Here is a 6,210-nt window from a genome sequence, read left to right as displayed (position 1 = left end):
TACCCCTTTTCCACATGTGCACAACAGCATCAGGGAAGAGGGATGGAAATCCCCAGACTGCAAATTTGAGGGAGGGAAAGGGAGTGTTTATAAGTGAAGACAAAAAAGATCAGCTGTAGAGCTGCCAGAGAATGGTTCAGACACCCAGTACCACTGTCCACCATACTTTTACAGAACTAAAACCTAAATGGCTCCTATACCGGTCTAGTTATTGCCACATCTAAAACGAAGAGTAAATATTGTGTTTCTCACCACATATGCACATTTCCTTTTAATACAGGCAAGCAGCTTGCTAGTGATTATTTCTCTCTGGCGAACAGCTGAATTCTTATTTGCATAGGTCTGGTCTATACTTTCCAACTGCTTAGCCATTAAATTAGAAAGAGTACAACTGTCTGCTATAGGATGTGAGAGAATCCAACAATGATCACTTTTTTCTACTCCTTTCAGGCTGTTTGGAAAAAAAAAAGTGATGGTTGCTTTGAAGAACAATTCTCTACCGTGCTAACCTTAGGAGGATGCAGGGCCCAGGACAAGCCAATTGCAATGAGGCCCTGAAATGCTGCCTGATAGAAAAATTAGTGTTAGAGATGGGGTGAGTATGGCAATGCGGGGTTTTAGGATGGTTGCCCCCTTAGAACCCCCCCCCTCCCCCCATAAAAAAAAACAAAAACGGCCCTGTTAATTCTTCTATTAATCAGTTACAACTCTCCCATACAAGAAGTCTTCAACATTAAATTAGATATGGTACTGTATGGTCACATTTTACCTCCTCTTCACAATGTCATGTGATTTTTTTTAAACTAGGAATACAAGAGGTGGAAAATTATCCACTGGGCCAGCGATCTCCCAGACTTTTTGAGCAAAAGACCAGATGCAACATTTCAAGTCACTTGGCAGGGCAGGGGTGCTCCTTGAATTCTGGTCCTTTCAGTCTTTGAAATGCTGAGAAAGGGGAGAGGCCAGCAGCAGGGTTCCCTCACGGGTATGGCATTTAAGGTGTCATCAGTAAGAATACTTCCAAGAAGTTGGCAAACCTGTCACACTCCCAGAAACCTTAGCACCTGTATCTCCCCTCCTTCAGCATCTGCACTGGAGCCCTGGGGGGGTAGAGGAAGAGGGATTTTGTGGTATATTCTCTACCACTCATACCCCCTACATACACACTCACGCCCCCCCCCCCATTTTTCCCCCACTCTCTTCCTCTCACCACCACTACCTTCCACCTTTACTTACCCAAGCATTTTCTTCTGCTGGTAGGGACTAGAGTCCCCTCTAGCACTTCTGCCTGCTCTGATACCAGCTACCTAGAGAAGCCCCTTTGAGCATGTGCAAAAAAAAAAAAAAAGCTGCAGCTCACATTGGCTCCTGCTAATTTCATGCATTATGACATAAGCAACAAAAGGAAGTACCACATTGTGACAGCTCAGCTGTATGGGTAGTCAGTATCAGAGGGAGGCTGTGGCTGAACATGCTCCCACAGCATCAATGCCTGCGGCTGTGGCAGCATGTTCCTATTCCTACTGCCATGGGGGATAAAGTAATTCAGCCACAGGCCGTAGATTAAGGATTCCTGTTCCAAACTATAAAATGAAGTTATTTTCTTCAGGATATTATAAAACTCAGTCTCCTTTTATAAATGCTAAAATCAAATCTACTGCATAGATTTTGTGCAATAAAAACTGGCCCTACCTATTCTTCAGCTCCAGTTTTACAAAGTAAGGGAAAGAGGACCAATTAACATTACCCTGCTACATGAAAGAGCAAGGGGCAATTTTGGGGTTTTTTTTTTAGTAATGTTTTGCAATCCCATTCAACAGCAGAATCAACTGCAAAAAGACAGCTGTAAAATCACTGGAGGTGTACAGTGGTGCTACAAACCTGACTTCCCATCAAGACCATGCTCCCACCACCCAACTGCTCCCGAGAGCACAGGGGGCCTGGATCCCTTCTCTAGAGAACACAAACTTACTGTAAGTACAGCAGAAGGCCACCTACTAACATGAAGCAACATGGTAATGGACTTCTAGAACACTATGGGGTCCATAGTCATAGCATTTAACCAGATAACTTGTGAGTTATACTACTAAATGCTGACTTTTGAATATTTCAGCTACTTATCCTGCTAAGATTTAGCCAGATAACAGAAGCAATGCAAGGCATAATTAACTTGCCCCGCTAACTTATCTGGCTAACTCCAATATTCAGAGTTAGCCGGCTAACTTCTACATCTAATGCTGGTCGTGCTATATAATAGTCCTAAAGTTAGGTGGACAGAGTTACCTGGCTACCTTTAAGCTAGTTGTGTATACTGAATGTTACAGCTATGCCATTGATATTAGCTGGATAAGTTTGTCTAACTTTACAAGCCAGCCAGTGACTGAATATTACTCTTTACATGTTTTCATCCCTATCGCACACAAAGTTCTATGACAGGATAGACCCATGTTGCTTAAAGAATGAAAGACAGCTATTATAGAATATTTGTCACAATAGACAAGAGCTCATATTTTAACAGAACAATCTTACTGTTTTTAACACAATTCCAGCAAGTATGTGTTAACACAAAACGAGAATGGCATCTTCCAAAAGAAATACATTTGTGCTCATAAGTTTACATACCTCTGGCAGAAATTGTAAGATGTTTAGCATTTTAAGAAAACATGAGTGATCAGACAAAAGAAGTCTATTAGTTTTAATTTGAAACATTAAAAATATGATGCATCAGATTAGCACAATCATTAAACAAGCCATAGCAATAAGGGAAATAAAAATGGTCCTGTTCAGAAGTTTACATACACTCAAGTTTACACTCACAGGTTGAAATGGCAATGAAGGCAAGGTATCCATACCTGTGCCTTGTTAGATTGTAATTAGGGCCTGTGTATACATAGTCAATGAGTTTCTTAGCTCTTGAGAAACCCTTGTGCATTTCATCCAGGGTTGCCGTGACTTTGATGGTTACTGAAGCATGGGGAAAGAAAAATAACTGTCAAAGGAACTGAGCAAAAGTAGTTCAACTTTATAAATTAGGAAAAGGATATAAGATGCCAGTCAGTACTGTTCTAACTGATCAAGAAGTGGAAAATTATGGGTTCTGTTAATACCAAAAGGTAGACCAAGAAAGATTTCAAACAACTGCCAGGAAATGTTGTCAGGATGCAAAGAAAAACCCACAAGCAAGTTCTATTGAAATACAGGTTTCTCCAAAACAAAGTGGTATGGGTGTTTCAGCATGCACATTAAGAAGATACTTTAACAAAAATGAGCTGCATGGTAGAGTTGCCAGAAAAAAACCCCACAAACAGCACCTAGAGAAGCCTCAAGACTTCTGGAACAAAATAATTTGGAGTGTTCTTATGATGAGACCAAAATTGAGCTTTAAGATCACAACTATAAATTCTACGAAGAGAAGCATGCCATCCCTACCATGAAGCATGGAGGTGGATCTCTGTTTTGGGGGTATGTGAGGTACACTGAATCAGGAAATTTAGTCAAAATTGATGGCATAATGAATGCATCTTATCAGAAAATACTGAAGGAGAATTTGCATTCATCGACCAGGAAGCTGCGCATGGGGTGCACTTGGGATTTTCCAAAAATGACAATGATCTGAAAAATAAGGCCAAGTTGACCCTTCAGTGGCTGCAGCAGAAGAAAGTGAAGGTTCTGTAGTGGCCAGCACTCCAGGAGAGAGGGGGTGCCAGCTTGGCCATTTGGCTAGGGCCTACAATGTTCAAGGCACCTACTTGTTGGGCAAAATTTAAAAAAAAAAAAAAAAAGCTAAATACATCTATTTCTAACATGTATAAATAAAAATTTCAATTGTAATTGAAGAATTTGCTAACAAAAAAAGCTCGTAAAGCCTTCTTAAATAAATACAAATTATTTGGGAAATTTAGAAAACGATTTCTCTTATTAAGTATTAGGGATGTGAATCGTTTTAGGACGATTAAAATTATCGTCCGATAATTTTAATATCGTCTTAAACCGTTATGGAACACAATACAATAGAGATTCTAACGATTTATCGTTATAAATCGTTAGAATCGTGAGCCGGCACACTAAAACCCCCTAAAACCCACCCCCGACCCTTTAAATTAAATCCCCCACCCTCCCGAACCCCCCCCCCAAATGACTTAAATAACCTGCGGGTCCAGCGGCGGTCCGGAACTGCAGCGGTCCGGAACGGGCTCCTGCTACTGAATCTTGTTGTCTTCAGCCGGCGCCATTTTCCAAAATGGCGCCGAAAAATGGCGGCGGCCATAGACGAACACGATTGGACGGCAGGAGGTCCTTCCGGACCCCCACTGGACTTTTGGCAAGTCTTGTGGGGGTCAGGAGGCCCCCCCCAAGCTGGCCAAAAGTTCCTGGAGGTCCAGCGGGGGTCAGGGAGCGATTTCCCGCCGCGAATCGTTTTCGTACGGAAAATGGCGCCGGCAGGAGATCGACTGCAGGAGGTCGTTCAGCGAGGGTTCCGGCGCCTCGCTGAACGACCTCCTGCAGTCGATCTCCTGCCGGCGCCATTTTCCGTACGAAAACGATTCGCGGCGGGAAATCGCTCCCTGACCCCCGCTGGACCTCCAGGAACTTTTGGCCAGCTTGGGGGGGGCCTCCTGACCCCCACAAGACTTGCCAAAAGTCCAGTGGGGGTCCGGAAGGACCTCCTGCCGTCCAATCGTGTTCGTCTATGGCCGCCGCCATTTTTCGGCGCCATTTTGGAAAATGGCGCCGGCTGAAGACAACAAGATTCAGTAGCAGGAGCCCGTTCCGGACCGCTGCCGTTCTGGACCGCCGCTGGACCCGCAGGTTATTTAAGTCATTTGGGGGGGGGGTTCGGGAGGGTGGGGGATTTAATTTAAAGGGTCGGGGGTGGGTTTTAATGTGCCGGTTTTGCGATTTTACATTTTTCACGATTTTTCACGATTTTTCACGATATTTTACCCCCCCAAACGGCAACAATACGATTCCCTCCCCCTCCCAGCCGAAATCGATCGTTAAGACGATCGAGGACACGATTCACATCTCTATTAAGTATCACATCAGAACCTTACATAGGGGGCCTACTTTTCTTAGCTGGCACGGGCCTAATTCCTGCTCTCTCCGGCCCTGGTGGCCAGTCTCCTGACTTCAACATCATTGAGCCACTTTGAGTTCTCCCCAAACATGCAATTCATGCTAGACAACCAAAATGTACAGGATTTGGAGGCTTTTTGCCAAGACAAATGGGAAGCTTTACCATATGAGAAAATAAAGAGCCTCATTCACAACTATCACAAAAGTCTGCAAAAGGGGGCAATACATGATATTAAGAACAAAGGATATGCAAACTTTTGAACAGGACCATTTCATTATTTCTCTTATTGCTATGGTTTGTTTAATGATTAACTATTATGCATCACAGAATAGCACAATTTGAAACATTAAAAACAGACCATGTTTTATCTGATCACTCGTGTTTTCTTAAAATGCTACACATCTTACAAATTCTGCCAGAGGTGTGTAAACATATGAGCACAACTGTAGGAGTAGTAAAACAGCAGTAAACAAAAAGCCTCAGATGTCATCAATTTGTGTAAAAGCCAAAAAATGGGTTATATTTGCTCTGTGAAGGAGAAAATTGTGTCCGACAATGACGCAGACAATATAAGTGTTAGTGGTAGAGCCTCAGTAGAAAATAAAAAATTAAAAGTTACCAACGAGTCGGTGGACAACCCTTGTGAACTGCTTGAATTGAAAAAATAGATATTTGTGGGTACCTGAATGAATGCCAGGAATAGTGTTTTCCTTTTCTACCTGGCCCTCTACACTGAACATACACCATAATTATTTTTTTAAATCTAGAAACAGAAACATGATGGCAGAAAATGACCATCTAATGTGCCCATCCGACCAATTTAGCTTAATTCCCATCACTTCCTTAGAGAGCCCCTGTATTTATCTCATGCTTGAATTCAGATACTGATAATCTGAACCACAAAATCTAAGTGTCTACACACAACTTAGATCTCTGATAATGTCTTAGCTTTGTTGAAAATTTTAAGTTCAACAGCTCGAACCTACAAGCTTTACAGCAATAGCGTTTTCTTAGCACAGGAGCTAAAATTAAACAAGCCCTGCCCCTACCAGCCTGCTCCAGAGCCAACCATGAAGCACCTCCACTTGTTTTCAGGCAAAGGAATGCTGTTTATTTATAAACCCGTATTCCTC

At 42.6% G+C, this 6,210-nt stretch overlaps 1 long non-coding RNA gene across 1 annotated transcript; it reads right to left on the bottom strand.

Moving 5' to 3' along the window:
* Nucleotides 1-676: 676 nt before the first annotated feature.
* Nucleotides 677-3,708, bottom strand: LOC115089124. The gene is made up of 2 exons (XR_003856011.1): nt 1,237-3,708; nt 677-1,100 (listed from the first exon to the last, which is right to left on the bottom strand). It is a non-coding gene; the product is annotated as an uncharacterized LOC115089124 (long non-coding RNA).
* Between the last annotated feature and the right edge of the window lie 2,502 nt (nt 3,709-6,210).

This window comes from Rhinatrema bivittatum, chromosome 1, assembly GCF_901001135.1.
Source record: "Rhinatrema bivittatum chromosome 1, aRhiBiv1.1, whole genome shotgun sequence".
In the NCBI taxonomy this organism is placed as follows: domain Eukaryota; kingdom Metazoa; phylum Chordata; class Amphibia; order Gymnophiona; family Rhinatrematidae; genus Rhinatrema; species Rhinatrema bivittatum.
Note: the sequence above shows the minus strand (reverse complement) of the source record. Positions and strands in the feature narration are given on the sequence as shown.